This window comes from Convolutriloba macropyga, unplaced genomic scaffold (assembly GCF_964194025.1).
Source record: "Convolutriloba macropyga unplaced genomic scaffold, txConMacr16.3 SCAFFOLD_1670, whole genome shotgun sequence".
NCBI classification, from domain to species: domain Eukaryota; kingdom Metazoa; phylum Xenacoelomorpha; order Acoela; family Convolutidae; genus Convolutriloba; species Convolutriloba macropyga.
The window spans coordinates 1-16,046 of NW_027449558.1; the positions used below are offsets into that span (position 1 = coordinate 1).

The following is a 16,046-nucleotide window of genomic DNA, read 5'->3' on the forward strand; positions in this document are numbered from 1 at the left end:
CAAAAGCAGTGGGAAAAACTGCCTCCAAAAATTGTTCTCGTTGATACAACAATAAATTACTAGAAATTCAAAAAAAGTTTGTTTGATTTCAACAATATTATGAACCATTTAAAACAATGTTTCCGAACTTCGCTATCAACGTTGAATTGAACGCTAAATTATATAAGATCTACGCTTAAAATTAAACGTTGAATATATGTAATATAAACGCTTAGAAACAACAAAGATAGGTGATGTCTACGCTTGGAAACGCTAAATTGTGTAAGATCAACGCTTAAAAACCGTGATATTATCTTTTCTGTGGGTTTAGCGTAGATCTTACATAAACCCAGGTTGTGGTCCCAGACGGAAAGTCGATACGTCCGGACCCAGGTTAACGCACGACGGGAACCTTACGTATTTTTGCTTTTCTAAGCGCTTATCCCTCTGCCAGGAGTTGAAAATTTATCAAGATGGCTGGGTGCAATTATTATACATATTTTTATTCAAAAACTTACCTATCATGTCGATAACAAAAAAGTCGTGCGTCGAAATACTCTCTGAATTGCTTCGGACTCAACAGGAAGCAATCTCTCTCTCCATTGGATAAGCTTCTGACAAATGAGAATCCTCTAGGACATTTGGTATGACCGTTATCAACATGTTTTATATATTCCTTCTTCTTAGCTTTATTATCCGTACTGATATATTGTATTTGCTGCTTCTTGCTCGATGTAGTATGCAGTTTTTTCTGATTGTTGTTGTTTCATTTCCCCGTTTGTGTTTACTTTTGTTTAGTTTTCTGTCAAGTTTTTTGTTTCATTTAATGAATAAACATCGCAACAATTTTCTCAGATTTTCTAAAAAAAATTTATCTCCGTTTTTCAGTTGATCATATCAGGAACAACCTACGTTCAAAGAGCAATCAATGGATAAATAGGGAATGGTAAATAAAGTGAGTGATAGTCCCCGGGGGGGGGGGGGGTGAGGACCTCCATGTATTAAGATAGGGTATAGCGTATTTTTCGGGATTTGGGACCTCCCTAATGTATTAAGATAGGGAATGAATTATTAAGATTAGGTATAGCGGTGTTAATGTATTAAGATAGGTTGCATGTATTAAGATTAGGATCCATGTATTAAGATTAGGAATAGAATCTCCATGTATTAAGATAGGGTATAGCCGCCATGTATTAAGATTAGTTATAGCCGCCGACATGTATTAAGATTAGTAATAGCCGCCGACATGTATTAAGATTAGTAATAGCCGCCGACATGTATTGAGATTAGTTATAGCCGCGGACATGTATTGATTAGGTGCCGCCATGTATTAAGATAGGGTATAGGTTTTGTGTATGTATTTGTGCATGTACATATGCTAGTAGTATAGTCGGTGCAAATGTGGGGGGTAGGTTCGCAGACGCTCCTGATTGGCTGAAATTTTGAGGGGAAAATATCAATGTTTGTGTAGTTATTAAGTGATTACGTGAGAACAATAGAATTGGCGTGGGTAATTAATTGCTGTAATTATGTGAGGGGCAATTATGTGACATGTTGAATTTTTGTTTACAAATTTCAGGTCATATTAAAATGTGAAATTAATTGGCGTGGGTTTTCAATTACCCTAGTTATCTGAGGGGTAATTATGTGACATGTTGAATTTTTGTTTACAAATTTTAGGTCAATTGCAAAGATTTTTCCCCTAATTGTTTGAATCAATTGTGTAACAAATGTCTTTTGCGCGCTCATTAATTGGAAAAAGTCAAGATAGCAAGAGGTAGTTTTGATCTACCGTCCTCTGGGTTATGGGCCCAGCGCGCTCCCACTGCGCCATCTTGCTAATTACATGCATATATGCATTATTTTTTGTACATTATTTGAAAAAAGATGTTAAATAAAAGAAAAAAAATGAATTAAAATAGTATAAAATGACAGACACAGTACAAATTATGAGCATCAAAATACAAAATTACTCAATCATTTACAATAAATTGTATAAATTTCAATGAACATCAAGGTACACTTAGCCGAGTGGGTTAATAAAGTCGACAAAAAGGAAAAACTTGCGTAGCTAACTGAGTAAAAGGTACAAATGTTAAAAACTAATGTCGACTTTATTGGGCACCAGCTTTGTGTATACCCCAGTAATCAAATTTACATATAATTACTAATAAAATTTAGTACATGCACATCATGAACATTGTTCAAGTTTGTTTGTAAAAATTTAAACAGATGAAAAGCAGCATAAATAGTGTAGAACCCACACAAGTTTTCCATTTTCTGGAGTGGACTCTGTATCATTTTCTGATACTTTTTATTCAAAAATTTGTAATGTGTGATTGATCGTGCTAGAGAATCCGCATAGTAATAGTTTCTATTGAGGCGACCAATCATTATCCAATGTTCACCAGCTTCACTGCTTGGAGAAGTGTTGATGATTGCAAAAGTAAATTTGGGCAAATTTGGGACAAAATCTGCTGGAAAGGATCCAATATACCGGAAATTAAGCTCTGGAATACGTTCAATAATGTCACGAAGTGAGGTGTTATCCATGACAAATAAGTTTTCTTTTCTTTATCTCACAAGCTCCGTTTGTACAAGGATTCCTGACAGAGCAATCAAGTTGAAAACTTTCGTTCTGTTGAGAGAAGCAACAATCTTTGGATTTTGTGATTTTGTCAACCGTTTCGTTCTGGGTGCTGGGATGAAACAAAACAATAATTATAAAAAGTCCAAGGAAAATTAGCAAAGGAATATAAATATATATATTTGAAGTTAGTCTACCCCAGTTCACATCCACATCCATTAGTTAATTAACAATTGATGTAGAGAACAACAACTAGATAGAGAGGTTAAGCCCACAAATGTTCCAACAAAGTACATAAAAATGAAAAAATGATGAAAAATTATTAGACATTTTTAGCAACAGTCCCAAACTGATCAATTTTGACAGTGGACATCCTTTCTCCCAGAACAATGATTTCTGTTACGTTTCTTAGTGAACGATCAAAAAACATTTCCAATCGAATACTTTCACCACTGAGTTCAGGATAATGAACATTTTCGCCAGCATCTTGAAGTGAAGTGAGATCGAATACAAGTATGTAGTGGTTCTGAAACTGATGATTCGGTAACGCAGGAATTTCCTCGTTAAAATTCATTGCTTTCATTGTTGTTACGTATGCTCTACAGTCATTAATTGCATCAAGCGATACAATAGCTCTACCTCCGCGAATAATTCTAAGTTCTCGCAAACCAAATTTCTGATAATGGAAAGGATTTTCTTGAAAATGTCCTGTGAATGCCGAATTGGTGTTCATCGCAATAGCTACTCTTCTGATTGGAGCATTGTTAAAAACATTTTCCTGAATAAACTGGTTCTGTCCTGAGGGAATAATAAATGTACGTGCAATGGTTTCCATAAAGTTGTAACAAGCAGGTTGATGAGTTAATTGGTATTTGATAGTCTGGTGATACACTTCGTTAACAACCACGCGTCGTGTAAATAAGGAACAGTCAAGAACCTTAAGGGAAACGTGAGGATTGTAGGAAATCATGTAAAAATTAGGTCTTGCACGAATCAATTTCAATCTTACTTTTGTATTTGGAAGCAGTAACTTTTCACATTGAAACAGGTCAATAGCTAATTTACCGTAGTAAGTGCTTCCATTTTTCAGCAGAAGTTCTTCCTCTCGGTCTATAAACGGGCTCTTCTCAAAATCACTAGGTTCTTTTTCAAATTCGTATCCATGACAAGCCAAAATGCCTTCATTATTTCTCGTTGAAGCATTAAATTCATTGGAAATTAAAGCTTTGTGTCCATAGAGACCATTTGAGTTGTACACTTGTTGATTGTTCAGATACACTTCACAGTTGGAGAAGAGTGAGTGTAAAATATTGTTGACATGAGTTAGATAATGTAAATCGTCATCTGTGAAAGACATACCCATATCTGGTTTTCCATGCTCATCTTTTTTCATAAAGTCATCAAACAATCTTCCCTTTTGTAGTCCAACTTTGATTTGAAGGTGGATATCTCTCATATCAAGATAGATGCTTCTATCTGTTTCAAATTCAAATTCAATGCTGCTTTCATCCAGTGAAGTACTAGGATAAACTTCTTGAACATGAGAAGACTCAATTGGTTCCAAAACAGGAATTTTGTCAAAAATCTCCAAGCAAGAGTTTGTAAAGTGTCCATATCGAAAATTGGAATCGTTTGTTGATCTAGAATTCATTTTAGATTAGCAAATATATCTTTTCTCGTTCGACGACGTCGACTAATTTTTGGAGGTGATCTACGAATAATGCGACGTTTTCTTGTTTTTCCTGCACCTAGCTGTTTACGTAAAGTTTTCTTTCCAACATCAGCAGCGACAGATTTGAGTTTTTTCTTCCCAGTCAAAACATTTCCAATTTCAGGAGCAGCCATTTCAATTAAATCAGCTCCCACTCTTTTTGCTGCTGGGACAACATATCGTCTCAAAAACGGAATTGCTGTCCTCCCAATTGTTTGCGCTAAAGCTCCAAATCCCCTACCCCTTTGTCTGGCATATCCGCGAAAATACGGTAAATCACTATCAGCAACCATTTTTTACAGTCTTAATTCTAAAAATGATTTTCAGAAGTTTTTCTAAACATTAGTACTGCTCTAGTTACTCCAACAGAGTTGAAAGGTACTTTTTCACCATAAGAGTCTCGGAGCTCTAATTTTATGCTGTGGAATGAATTTTTCAGAATTTTTTTAAACTGTAGGTTTGGAAAATTTTGATAATTCATGTATTGGCCAGTTGAGATGATGTCTCCATTCTTAACCTTTGATATAAAAGGAATGCATCGTAAAAGAGCAGCTTTTGTATCACCCACAATGTTGTATTCAACAATATCACTATATATCATCAATGTATGTATTCGTACAATGTCATAAGGAAACTTGGGAAAATGTGGACCAGCACCACTCATGAAAACACCCATCCCATAAACAGCTTCTTCACATCCAAAGACATGACAAAGATCAGCACTAAATATAACAAGTAAAGAATTCTCATTGGGAAGACTCAAAGAAATTCGCTGTGTAATTTTGTTAACGTGTAATCTGATTGGTGTTTTTTCATACTTTTCTCGTTCTTGAACTTTTTTGTTCATTTCGTTTACAATATCAGAGATCGAAGGATATAGACCTGGATCAAGTGTGTAATAGTCTGATGGTTTTGTATTCGGTGTTGCTTCATCTAGATAGAAAAATTTCCCTTCCGTGATGTTTTGGTACAAGGAAGGATAAGATAGTTCTGTAATTGCAACCTCCCATTCTCCTTCGAGATTAATTTGTTCCGGAAGAAAGTTTGTAAAAGAACTTAATGTATTATTTGGATAACAATCAAAGGAAGCATTCGAAACCAACTCTACAGTAAAAGAATTCATATCTAAATGATACACTTTGCAAGCTCTTGTTCATAAAATTTGCCTAGAATTTCATCACCTTGTTCTCCATGAAGGTTATAGGTTGGTGGTTTTAAAGTCGCAATTTTAACAATTTCAAAAATTTCACTTGTGAATTGAGACTTGTAACCTTTTCTAAATGGGATATCGTACTTGGATATTCGAACTTTGTCTCCAATTCTAAAGCGTGGTTTTTTGTACTCAATAATAGGGTTTTTGTAAAAAATTGACAAAAAATCTGAATTTTTAACGTTTTTGGGTGATTGACCTATAGATCTGTTAACTCTTGTATTCATAGTGTTAACAAAACTATCCATTTTGTGAACGTATTTATCGCCGTTTTCCTCCATGTAGCGATAAATAATGTTTTTTAAAGATCTAATTGCTCTTTCTGCTACAGCAGCTTTTGTTTCACTTCTTGTAGAGTAGATTTTGATGTTTCTACTCTTGCAAAAATTTTTGAATTCTCCCCCGAACTCAGTACCTTGATCAACCCAAACTCTATCAGGTTTAGTGTTCTTCCTTAACATTTTTTTTAAAGGCAGCTACAGCATCAGAGGCATATTTTGACTTCATTGATTGAACACGGACCAGGCGAGAAAAGACGTCAACACATATCAATAAGTATTTCACACCGTTATTAAATTCAGACAGTTTATCCATAAAAGCCAAATCAAGGCACCAAATCTCATTGATACGTTTTGCAAAAGCAGGTAATCTTTTGAAATGTCGAATTGCTCGTCTAAACTTAGTGTAAGAATTCTTTCTGTATAAAAAATCAGTAACCTTCTTCTTTGACAACCCACTAGCTTTCTGAAGGTTTTGAATTGAACCATATGCGGCTTTTCCTTCCCTGTACAACCTCTGTAGCTTGGCTTTTTCAGATTTGGAAAGGGATCCAGCTTCCTCGTTCTTTGCTTTTGGCATCTTTGTTTAAAATTTTATGTGGATTTATGCCGATTGCGTCAAGAATTGTGTAATGAATATCGGGACATTCAACGTTTTTCTTCTTCAGAGCGTATACAAAATCGACAAATGCAACGTTTGTATCTCTTCCGTCTAACAAAAGGAGTCAGATAGGGATAGTTTAATGCGAGGTGAATTTAAAATTTCATTGATAAGTGATTCGTTGCTAGAAGACTTTGTTTTAGCGTTAACTTTTCTATAAACAGTTTCCAAATTTTTTGGAACCGAATCCTGTTTTTCGTTATATTTGTCCAATTTTTGAGGTGATAACCTGATTTTTTGATCATAAAGTTGTTGAGGAATCAAAACAAACTGATCCATTTCAAGAGAGACGATTAATGATTGACGGAGTTAAAATTGATATAAGACTGATACCTTTTTTGGAACTCAGAATCTGTCTTCTTTTACTGAGGCTTGTTCTTTTTAAAATAAGAAGATGAATTTCTTCTCTGAACTTTAAAACTTCTTGTTTTTGAATTTCTTTTAGCTCTCCTCTTAGAAGGTTTACTATGCACTCGTTTAGAAACTGGATAAAGTCTTTGGGACAATTTTTGAGAAAAGTTATTTTGAAGCTCTGGGAATATTTCTGGAACGCGATCAGAGTAGAGAGATGTTGTGTGCTCATCGTTCAAAAATGTAATCTGTTGCTTGCTTTGAGGTAGGAAAAATAAAGATGGTGTTGAACCACTGTTAGTACAGTATCTCAGAGAGTCGACTGTTTTTGGAGTCAAGTCAATAAGTAAATGACCATAGGGAACTGAAATTGCTGTGGTATACCAGTCTTTTAGTTGAGATCCCAATCCCAACTGTTGACTGAGCGTGTTTATTTGTAAGACGTCTCTGGGTGATTTGAATAAAACAATATGGGTGTTCTGTAGTTCAATATCCCTTCCTAGTGGACTTTGATGAAAGAGATTGTGCTTTATGTACACTGTACTTAAACCTTTATGTCTACCAGCAGTTGCCATTTTTACAAATTCTTTAGAACTAGAAATTTCTTCACAAGAGTCATCAAAAATAAGTAAATACTTTGTTCCATTATTAGGTAAATTTTGTATCAACTCAAAATCAACACCTTGAACGAACTCAATGTGTTTTATATTTTTTGACATTAGTCCGTAAAGAGATTGATAGTGTTGATAAAAATAGTAAATTTTGTCAAATTCTGGTTGAAAAGTTCCAAAAACTAACCAATCACGGATGAGTTGGGATTTCCCAGATCCACTTGGTCCAACCAATGAAATAAAAACTCGTTCCTTCGTGGAAATTATTTTGTTCATAATTTTGGAGAAGGTAAAATATATCCAACTGTACTCGACAAAATGGCGATCCAAACTGTTGTCTCCTCACAAGTCTCAGCTAATGTAATTCTTACGATACAACAAGCTAAAATCAATAGTATGACAAAGAACTGGGACAAAAAACTACTAAAGACCGGTTACACGTCTGTCCAAAACATTTCCAAGATTGACGTTCTTGATTATTGTCATCAAAGACAAAATTTCCTAATTGAAGCCCCTTATCAGTGTGATCAGTCATTTATACGCTATCTTCTTCCCTAGGGATAAAGGAACTGTGCAACTGAATTGAAACGTAAACAACGAAAAAAATGCCAAAAATTAATAAAAAGATAAGTGAACTAAACATAACACACAACCAAATTATTGTTCCCTCAGATGAATCAGTGAGAAAAAGCATCAAAATTGAAAAAAGTACCAAAGTTAGGAGCAAGACTATGAAAGAATAATAAAGTATGGGAACACAGTATTTGTAGATATTTTTTGACCAACTCATTCTCTTATACTAATTTCAGAGGAAAAAAAATTACAAATAAAAATGATAAATTACAATCACAAATACAAACATTAAATATTATCAAAAAAATTTAAAGTCCATATCCCATAAACGTAAGCCTTCTTTTCTGCACAATGAAGAGTCTTCTTGTGTCGATAGGGGTAGTTGCTGCAATTCCATTCAACATCCTTGTTTTCTAATAGTTTGGAAGCCTTCGGACAACCAAGATCATCAAGATTTTCCACATCCTTACACAAGTAGGGTGATAAAATTTTGCATTTTTCAAGTCCTTTAGCAAAGTACTCTGTTGTTGGTGAGCAATGTTGATGTATAATAAAAGCCAACTCAGAATAATCAAGCTTTCCATGGTTCCAATTTATACCGTGCATATTTTTTGTATTCCATTTTGCTTGAAAAGTCGGCTTGTAGTCTTTAGGTGGGAGAAAACTGTATCCAAGTACAATTCCGTCCTTAAAGATTCCCAACTCTTTGATAATTTTTCCTTCTAAGCATTCAATATCTAGTACAACGAGAGGCATTTTTTCTTCTGGGATGATTTTTCAAAAAATGATCAACAGTCTAGCATTTTGAAAATACGTGGATGACAAATTTTTATAAAGATACAAAAGAACAGACCAGTAATGTGACCCAAGAGACATGAGCTCGGAAATTGAGGTAACATGTAACAATAACCCGGTCCTTGGTTTGTAGTTGCTTTAACCGCTCCAGCAGAATCGTGTAAAATTGCATGTAAACGAAACACTTTCGATCTTGCTAGGAAAAAGTCCAGAATTGAATTACCGTATCCAATAAGTCCTCCGTGGGGGAAGTTTTGGTCAATTTCCTCCAAATTAATGTTTTGATCCCAAATTTTACATGCAGCCAGGAAACAGTTTTTTCGTTTTTCGTTGTTGGGAAACATTGGAAAAATACTACTGTAACAATTAAAAATGTTTAGAAGTGTGACAATATCCATCAATTGTTTTCTTTATTTATCTAAAGTGATACTGGTCTTTTTGAAAGTCTCTACATAAGAAAGAAGGTCAGGAAGATGTTCCAAAAATTTTTTGTATTCCTCCTTTTTTAGTTCAATTTTTGTCAAAAAACTCCATTGAACTCCGTTCCAACGATGTTGTGAAATGGAAATTTCGTGTTTATCAGATTGATATATTAAAGTAGTGCGTCGTAATCCGTTATGAATAACCCACTTTAGTTCTGAAAAATTGGACTCACTGTCAAGTTTATCAATTTTGGGAAAATTTAGAGCTTCAAGAACTGTATAAGAAGACTTTTTTAGTTCGTAGTGAAGTCTAACGTGGAATACTTTAGATTTATTTCTTAGACTCAGAAAAATATTTCTGGAGGAACCAATATTCCAACTCATTTTCAGTTTGAAAAAAAAGAAAAATGATTCAAATAGTATGAATTAAAAAGACAAATACATTATAAAATTACACATTTATTGAAATGTACATTGTTGAATATTAGAAAAGTCCTTCAGATTTTGTATCAACTCCTTGAATTCATCCAGAGAGTAGCTGACATAAGTCACTTGTTTGAACTCGTTGTTCTCCTTTCGAGTAAAAAGTCGAATTTGTACATAAGTTGAAGCTGGGTTGTCCTTGATGTATTGGAGGAAAGTAACATAGAGTCTGCGATTTCGTCCAATGCTAATCTCTCTCACTTTGTGACACTGTTCCAGCACGTGTTCCATTCCTATGTTTTTGTCGAATTGGGTTTGGTTTTCTCTCATCTCCAGTTCTCCATTGAGAAGATCCTCCTTGAGGAAGCAGAATTTCTTAAACTCATAGTCTCCAATTCGCAGTTGCTGGTACTTTTCAAAAGTTCCAGAATTGTCTTTTCTAAAGACTTGGAAGGTTGGTTCAGTATAAAGTTGTCCGTTTCTTGAAATCTGGGACATAGTAAATCTCCCAAATCTTTTTGAATTGGAACCAAAGTCCATATAAAAAGGAACCGAATCAGTCCCTGGTTTTGGTGAGGATTGAGTGTACATTGAAGGAGCACTCGAAAGAAAAGGTGATACTTTAGAGAGAGACATTTCAACAACTTGAGCTTAGAGTGAAAGAGAAAATAAATGATGTATTTGTACGCAATTCCTCTCAATAACTTAAAATTTCCTTTTATGGTAATGACGTCATGTATACCCGTAAAAGGTATGCTAAATGACGTTATTTCCTTATAGGGTAATCTATTCGGAAATCTTGAGGTTCGCAAATTTTTCAACCAGAATTTCAAACGGATCCTGGTGTTTAGCTCGTCTGTGTTGCATTAAAGAAAAATAGTGCTTGAAATATTTTGAACAAGTATAACAACGAATTTTTTTAGCCTTCTGTTTCTTGAACTGTATCATTTCGAAAATGGGTTTTTATGGAAACAGAACTTGTTATCTCTAAAAATAGAAATTACGTTACCGTAATTCTTGTTTCCATATATTGGTTCTATAGTGTTATCCCGATATAGAAATGGCAGCAATAATGTGTCAGGTTTTACCTCAATTTTACAGAGATTATAATGACAAGACATTATTCATTTCTGTATCAGTTAAGGAGTATAAACCTTATCTACTCACTAAAAAATACTCCGTTGCTACTCATAATGACAACTTTTGTCCATTAAAGAACTGTCACTACCACATTATTCTCATTTCATCCTCAGTGAAAGAGATACTAGAGAAAATGGAAAATTTGTCTTATGTTTATCAAACAGTTGATTGCTTGTACACACTCTATAAACATCAGTTCTTTGGTTCCATTATAGAAGAGTCAGGAGTGGTCTTTACTCAGTTAACCAGAGCGGTAGAGCACAACTTGGAGAATAAGTACGTGGAAAAAGTGCCCAGTATCTCCAAAAAACGATTGAGTAGAAAGAAGTTCAAGCGTCACCTTCTACGCGCTGAGCAAAGAAATGCGAGTACTCAAACCCTTGGATCATCTTTTCTAGATAGGGTGCATTCCCTTAGAAATTCAAAGTATGAGAGTGAACTTATAAAGATTGTTGATTGTTTGTTAGATGGACATGGCATAATTGATAATCCTCTTTTGTATCTTGAAATTAGAAAATAAAGTATATAATTTCTTGCTTGTGATTTGTATTTACCTTTATAATTTAAATTAACTTATGTTAAAAATCAATTTTTCAAAAACTTTTCTTAAAAATCGAAAATTCAAACAACTTTTTTATTAAATATCGAAAAAATTTTCAAACTTTTCTCCTAAAAATCGAAAACTTTTTCAAGAATTTCTGTTTAATATCGAGTTTTGAATTGAAAAAGTTTTCTTAAATGTCGAAAAAATTTTCAAAAACTGTCATTTAAAAACGCAAAAAAATTTCATTTTTCTTCCTTTTACGGTATGATTTTGCGCAAATAAAAGAAATTTTCTTTACATTTTAAAATGACAACTTTCGAACTTGTTTTGTTTCAATAAATATCAATTTTTAAAACAAAGATTTTTATTAAAAATCGAAAAAGTAATTTAGTTTTTTTCTTAAAAATCAATTTTTAAACGATCGCTTTTGTTAAGAAACAGAATTTTTATCAAAGTGTTCCTAAAATTTGGACAGAAAAAAATTGCTGTGTTTTTTTTCAACATAGCTTGCATAGTGTTTGTAGTAAAGAAAAAGTTCAACTTAAAAAGAAATGAATTAAAACAAAAGTATAAATACATCACAAAGAATTCAAGTATAAAATATACAATATCAAACTTATTCAAAAAGAGTTCTCACAACGTGATCTGGCAAGTTTTGAATTTCATTGCCAAATGGACGGACTCTTTCAACAATTGCTGGCGGTTCGGTAGGTCGAACACTGATGGGAGTTATCGGAGCCTCATCAGTCAGCACAATGGGGTTGTGAGCTGTTCCGTCCTCTATGGAGGGGGTTGTCATTGACGGTGTAGTTGACATATCAGTCGAACCATAATATTGAGCTGGATCGAAGTTTTCCAGATCATTAAATGACCACGTGGTGCTAGTATCAACACTCAATTCGCTTTGTTCACTGCTGCCAGCATTGCTCACTATCTGGAGAAGGCTGTTTTGCGGTTCTGGACTGGATACTTGACTTGTCTCGGGTGTATTGAACCAGTTGTTGGGAATCTGTCCTTCCTCCCATGGAAATGTGTACTGAATGCTTCCAGCAACGTAGTTGTCGGGAAAATCTGTTCCGTTAACGTGAGGGTAGTGATGCCCACTGATCACAGCAACTTCGTGACCCATTGCGTGAGTTCCAAGCTGATTCTCCGTGATTGGAACCTGTCCCTGATGATATGTGTCAAACTGTTGTCGCTGGTGCTCAATAATGTGCCACACTGTGATAGGCAGGTTTAGAATTGACTCGTAGAGACCATTCGACAGGTCTCTGATGCTGAGCCGAGCAGTCTCCTCTGTGAAAGAAACTGAGTAGAGAAGGCTGTTGTTCTGCACTGTAAATTCCATTTCTCAATGAGGTGAGATTAGATGAGAGTTTATAGTAGTTGAGACAGAGGTGATGTTGATTTTAGAGAATAGAAAGCAAGTGATGCCGGGAGAATTTTTCAGCTCTATTTATACTAAACTCCAACCAATGAGAACAAAGTTTCCAAAAAGGGTAAAGTTTAGCAGAAAAAGTGACGTTATTTTCCAGAAAAGGAAATGTCTCAGTTGTAAAGTTACCAAAGAAGGAATCAACTCATAGAAAATCTAACATTACTATCCGAAACCCGTAAGCTCAAAACTGAATAGTGGCCAAAAAAGGTACTTTTTACACGTGTTATCCTAGTTAACAGCCAAAGATGGATAAGTTAGAGGAAATGAGTTGACGTAATTGATCAAAAAAGTCAAGCTTTGATAAATTCTCTCCATCTCGTTAAATCTCAAATCGATCTCGGAAAATGTTCCAAATTTGGAACTAAATTTTTGTATATAAATGTTGGGGAGTCGTATTCCAAATCGTAGTCTTACCCCCTCTGCATTGTAGTCCTTGTAATATTGAAAGAACAGCGCACTCTGCAGAGATGAAGTAATTGTTACTGGTTCAGGAATTGGGATATAATTAGATTGAGACAAATTTCTGTACTGTTCCATTATCTCTGGGACATAATTCAAAATGAAGAGCATTTCATACTTGTTGATGTGTAGTTCTGACGATAAATCGAAAGATTGTTTTGTTATGCAGTCATCATACTCGAATTTTTTTATAGAAAAGGTTGCATATTCAAATCCTTTACTAAATCGGATAATTCTGTTGTTTTGAGTAAAAACGTCCAAAAAATTGTAAAAGAAATAAGAGTCAACATCAATTTCGTCTACTCTGTAAGCATCAGCGATTCCTTCCTTTCTTTTGTAAATTTTTTCCAAAAGTTGTAAGTGATTTTTGATCAACATTTTTCACAAATGAATACGGTATCAAGTAAAACTCTGTTAATATAAAAGAAAATTAAAATAGAAAAAGCAATGCATAAAATGAAATCGTTTATCTTGAGAATTAGATTTCTAAAGCTGAAGTCTGATTGGGTGGGAGGTTCTATTACAACAACATTAAGTTGTACAACGTAAACTTGTTCTTCAATAGTAGATGGAAATTTTTTCTTGATCTTTCTCTTGTTGTGTTGGAAGCACATTCATTCACTAGTTTCTATTTTCAGTAAATCTAAAATTGATCTCAGGCAGTAAATTTTATCAATATTTGAGATACAAAATTTTGGACTAAATCTATACAGAATACTGTAACAATTGTGAATTTTTAAAGAATAGTTTTCTTGTTGTAATTTCTTTGGAGAAATAATCTGAATGGAAAAATTCAAGTAAAGTTTAACAAATAAGAGTGAGAAGAAAATGAGAAAAAAAAATGTTAAGTTCGAATTTTTTGCCACGGAATGAATTTGTACATTTAAACTGAAAGCTAGTTAATTATTTGCAGAACTGTTACAATTAGAATCATATCAATCTTCTAGAATGTTCTGACATGACGCCTGAATCTAAAAATAGAAATGACGTCATTTCCATATATGGAAGGGATGAGTCATCATCGAGTACCTCAAAGTTACATAGCAGCTTTAAATCATTATACTTTCTGTTTTTCAGATTCAGTTGCTTCGCAATTTACCTGAATTTTACTCAATTCAAATTGAACTAACATAACAATGCCTGCTCTCGATAGAAATCTCCCAGTGAAATGCACAAAGTGCGAAAAAATGGTGGTGAAGAAAAATATGGCAAGACACAAACAGTCTTGTGATAGTGGGACTTTATCATGTCCCAAATGTCCCAATTACTATACTCAGAAGAAGGAAGACTTGAATTATCACCTTGCCAAGCATCATGTCCCAAAAGATGTTAAGCTTAGTACTGTGTGTACTGTGTGCTTGGAAGAGTTCCCAAGTTTTTATTCTCTTCAACAACACAAGAGGAGAAAGCATGGAACTTCGACAAAAGCTGGGACCAAATCGAGTGAAAAGCTCAAAGAAGTCCTAGAATCAGAGGAGCTAGACCAGAACAACGAGCAATTGCAGCAGGAACTTAGTGCTTGCCAGCATTTTTTTGATGTTACGGAAATGGAGAATGGGAGACATCGAGTGTTCAACTTCAAGTTGTCCAAGCTCGATCCCAATGAGATCAACGAGAAATTAAAAGAAGTTTTCGAAAAATTAAATTGTGCTGCCAAAGTGAATCTAGCTCTTGGTTTTATCCTGCGCAAGGTGGACACAGATGAGTATCGATACTTTTATGCGCATGAGAACAACACTTTCTTTGAAAAATCTCATTTGCTCTGCTCAAAAGGTGACTTGGTCTCTCTTCAAGACAGAGTAGCGAAAATGGATCTAGTGGAGACGTGCGCACAGGAGAGGGAAAATACAAAGTGGCGATTTGCTTTGACTACTAACGTAACAATATTTTGCGCTCTCCTAAAAAATATTCCAATGGGATGTATCGATGCTGTTCTTCCTGAACAGTTACTTAGACGACCAGATGTGAATTGTCTTGTATCGAATGGTTACGGCGAGACCTACAAAGATTATCTTTGCCTGTTCAGAGCTATAGCTGTTCACTTGTACGGATCATCTGAGTTGGAAACGAATGCAGCAAACTTGTTTAGTGCCTTTCTTCATGAATCCGGACATGATGCAATCAACTTTAGGGGAGTATCAATCGATCATCTCGTGTTTGTTGAAAATGCGATAAAGCATAACATCTTTATATATGATATTGATATAGAAGAAGGAGAATTCGTTGGAGAACTTGCAAGAAGAAGTGTTCAAATGTACGAAAAGAACATTAATTTACTGCGATACAACAACCATATATGCTACGTGGATGATATTAACACATTCTTTAAACGATTCCGTTGCCCCAGTTGCGATACATTTATAAAGTACGTAAGTAATTTCAACCGTCATGTAAATTCCTGCAAAGACAGAGTACAGCATATTTATCCAAAGAGTGTGTATGCTCTGCGAGAAACCTTGTTTGATAAACTCGATGCATTCGGAATTTCTTACAATGATGATCAAAAACTGTTCAAAAACTTGGCTATTTTTGACTTTGAATCTATCTGCGTTCCCACTGAAGAGCTAAAAGATACAAATACAACTACTTGGATTGGAAAACATGAACCAATATCTGTCTCCATTTCCTCCAACTTGATTGAAGAACCTGTGTTTCTTTGCGACAAAGACCCTAAGAACCTGATTGTTTCTTTTGTCGAAGCTCTTGAGGAGTTAGCTAACAAGAGTAAAACCGAAATGCAAGCAAAATTCGCATCAATTCAAGAGATAATCAATAGTCGAGTCAAAGCCATCTTTGAAAAATTGAACGAAAGGAAAGGTCGAACAAATCCTGCATTTGATTTTGAAGATGAGTGTATTGAGGAG

At 34.6% G+C, this 16,046-nt stretch overlaps 1 non-coding gene across 1 annotated transcript; it reads right to left on the minus strand.

Moving 5' to 3' along the window:
- Positions 1-1,747: 1,747 nt before the first annotated feature.
- Trnam-cau (transfer RNA methionine (anticodon CAU)) lies at positions 1,748-1,819 on the minus strand. Its single transcript has one exon. It is a non-coding gene; the product is annotated as a tRNA-Met (tRNA).
- Between the last annotated feature and the right edge of the window lie 14,227 nt (positions 1,820-16,046).